Genomic DNA, 3,618 nt, shown 5'->3' on the forward strand with positions numbered 1-3,618 from the left:
TGTAGGAGAGGCAGAGCCTGGAGGTGGAGTCAAGAAAGGACTTAGCCTGGAATCATTACCTTCTCATAAGTGGTTTAAGCCAGAGGTCTTCAAACTTGGCAACTTGAAGACTTGTGAACTTCAATTCCCAGAATTCTCTGGCTGGAGAATTCTGGGAGTTGAAGTCCACAAATCTTTAAGTTGCCAAGTTTGAGGAGCTCTAGTCTAAGTCGTCTTGAGTTCTGGTTCATTCTTACTTAGCGCCAATTTAGTGCTGAACGTTGACTAAATTCTTGTGCCTATGAGAAATAAATCAGCTCAAGAGGAGCTTAACTCATGGTCCTGGTCAGGGGTCCCCAAACTTTTTACACAGGGGGCCAGTTCACTGTCCCTCGGACTGTTGGAGGACCGGACTATAAAAAAAACTATGAACAAATTCCTATGCACACTGCCCATACCTTGTTTTAAAGTAAAAAACAAAATGGGAACGTACTATTTAGAGGGGGGGAAGAAGTCTGAAATTCATATATGTTTGTTTTGTTTTTAATTTTCTTTTGTTGACATCTGATTGGCTATACAAGGTTGTCTTGGCTTATGAAAAATGTATAAAGAAAGAAGGAAGCACTTTGGCATAATGGTTAATAAGTTAGAAATATAATTGGTGTTGCACTTTTTGAAGGAACATTAAGGAGGGAATTTAATTAAAATAAAATGAATGTATGGAAAATTAGATGGTACACTGTGTTGTTTGAATGTACGTTGAGAGAAAAAATTACCCCCCCTCAAAACAGTCCTTCCTTCCTCTGTCCCTCCATTCATTTCATTCTTCCTTCCTTCCTTTCTTCCTTGTTCCCTCCATTTCTCCTTCCTTCCTTCCCTCCTTCATACCTCTCCAGTTCTCCTTACCTCCCTCTTTCCCTTTTCTTTCTTTCTCTCTCTCTTTTCCCCGTGCTCTTGTCACTCATCGGCGGGCCGGATAAATGGCCTCAGTGGGCCGCATGTGGCCCGCGGGCCGTAGTTTGGGGACCGCTGGTCCTGGTTCTCCATGCCTGATATTACCACCTCGTTCCCATTGTACCCCTTCCCAATAGCCATTGTTACTAATCAACTGAGAAGCCTGATAGAAACATAGAAGTCTGACGGCAGAAAAAGACCTCATGGTCCATCTAGTCTGCCCTTATACTATTTTCTGTATTTTATCTTAGGATGGATATATGTTTATCCCAGGCATGTTTAAATTCAGTTACTGTGGATTTATCTACCACGTCTGCTGGAAGTTTGTTCCAAGGATCTACTACTCTTTCAGTAAAATAATATTTTCTCATGTTGCTTTTGATCTTTCCCCCAACTAACTTCAGATTGTGTCCCCTTGTCCTTGTGTTCACTTTCCTATTAAAAACACTTCCCTCCTGGACCTTATTTAACCCTTTAACATATTTAAATGCTTCGATCATGTCCCCCCTTTTCCTTCTGTCCTCCAGACTATACAGATTGAGTTCATTAAGTCTTTCCTGGTACGTTTGATGCTTAAGACCTTCCACCATTCTTGTAGCCCGTCTTTGGACCCGTTCAATTTTGTCAATATCTTTTTGTAGGTGAGGTCTCCAGAACTGAACACAGTATTCCAAATGTGGTCTCACCAGCATTCTATATAGCTGGATCATAATCTCCCTCTTCCTGCTTGTTATACCTCTAGCTATGCAGCCAAGCATCCTACTTGCTTTCCCTACCGCCTGGCTGCACTGTTCACCCATTTTGAGACTGTCAGAAATCACTACCCCTAAATCCTTTTCTTCTGAAGTATTTGCTAACACAGAACTGCCAATACAATACTCAGATTGAGGATTCCTTTTCCCCAAGTGCATTATTTTACATGATTACGCTGAATCAGGCCAACTGGCTGGCCACAGCTCTCCAGGATTTAAGGGAGGAGTTTGTTCAACCCACTTGGAAATACTAGGATTAGATCAGTTCACCGCCTGACTGCCGAATATGGATTGTACCCCTGGGCTATGACTCACGTGAGAGTTCTCGCAGTCAGTGAAAGCAAAAAAGTAAACCAGAGTTGCAGAAACAAGAGAGGTAAAAACTCAACAGGCTGGGGCAGCCCGCACACACAGCAAACCGAGGGATAGAAGCATCCATCATTGATTGTACAGAGGCTGTTTGATCCTGAGCCCAATTGGTTGCTGAAATTAGTTCATTAGGTCTTCCTTATTTTTATTATTAGCTGGCCTTCCTTCAATCCAGCCTCTTGGCTGAATGTAGGCAAATTTGGCTAGAAAATTTCTGCCGCACGAATCCCAGCGACCGATTAGGTCCCAGAGTTGACCACCTCCGGGTCCCGTTGACTAAACCAGTGACTTTCAACCTTTTTTGAGCTGCGGCACATTTTTTACATTTATGAAACCCTGGGGCACATTGAGCAGGGGGGGGGGGGGTAAAAAAAGTTTGGACAAAAAAATTCTCTCTCTTCCTCCCTTTCGCATTATTTCTCTCTCCCTCCCTCTCTCCATCCCTCTTTCTTTCTCTCTCTCTCCATCCCTCTTTCTTTCTCTTCCTTCCTCTCCTTTTTGCTCTCTCTCTCCCTCCCTACCTCCCTCTATGTCTTTCTCTCTCCTTCCCTCCCTCTGTTTCTCTCTCTCTCTTGCTTTCTTTCTCTCTCTCTTGCTTTCTTTCTCTTCTCTTTCTCTCTTACTTTCTTTCTCTCTCTCTCTCTCTTGCTTTCTTTCTCTCTCTCTTGTTCTCTTTCTCTCTTGCTTGCTTTCTCTCTCTCTCTCTTTCTTTCTTTCTCTCTCTGAGCTTCGCGGCACACCTGACCATGTCTCGCGGCACACTAGTGTGCCCCGGCACACTGGTTGAAAAACACTGGACTAAACAATATCGTTTGGCGGGTCCCAGGGGAAGAGCCTTCTCTGTGGCAGCCCCGACCCTCTGGAACCAGCTCCCCCCTGAGATTAGAACTGCCCCCACCCTCCTTGCCTTCCGCAAACTCCTTAAAACCCACCTCTGCCGTCAGGCATGGGGGAACTGAAATATCTTCCCCAGGCCTATACTGTTTATGTATGGTATGTTGTGTGCATATTTTTTTTAAAATATGGGTTTTTAGCTTTCTAATTATTGAATTTGTATTATATATTGTTTTCTGTTGTTGCTGTGAGCCACCCCGAGTCTGCAGAGAGGGGCAGCATACAAAATTAATTAATTAATTAATAATAATAATAGAAGGCTTTTTAGTCAGAATATGCTAAAAGGGCTTTCTCAAAGAAAGAAAGGGATTTGACTGCCCCAAGTAGTGTCAATTTACCCAGGGTACCATAATTTATAATTTACTCTTGTTTGATCATAGTTCATCCAGTACAATTATCATACATTATGATAATGTCAATTATTTCATTGCTACCATTCACCAGCACTGAATCCAACACAACACATAGCTTCCTTTTGGTAGAAAATGTGGTTGTTTGGCATTTTAACAGCTTTTGGCTGAAAAGATTTCAAAATACAAGAATACAAGAAGAAATGGACTTCTGTATATATTATGTATATTTACAAAATACAATGTGTGATCTTGGCTGTTTATAAAAGCATTTTTAAAAAGAAGGAAAAATGTCGGTTTTTGGGCACTGAGAATACTGG

This window comes from Erythrolamprus reginae, chromosome 9 (genome assembly GCF_031021105.1).
Source record: "Erythrolamprus reginae isolate rEryReg1 chromosome 9, rEryReg1.hap1, whole genome shotgun sequence".
Lineage (NCBI taxonomy): Eukaryota > Metazoa > Chordata > Lepidosauria > Squamata > Dipsadidae > Erythrolamprus > Erythrolamprus reginae.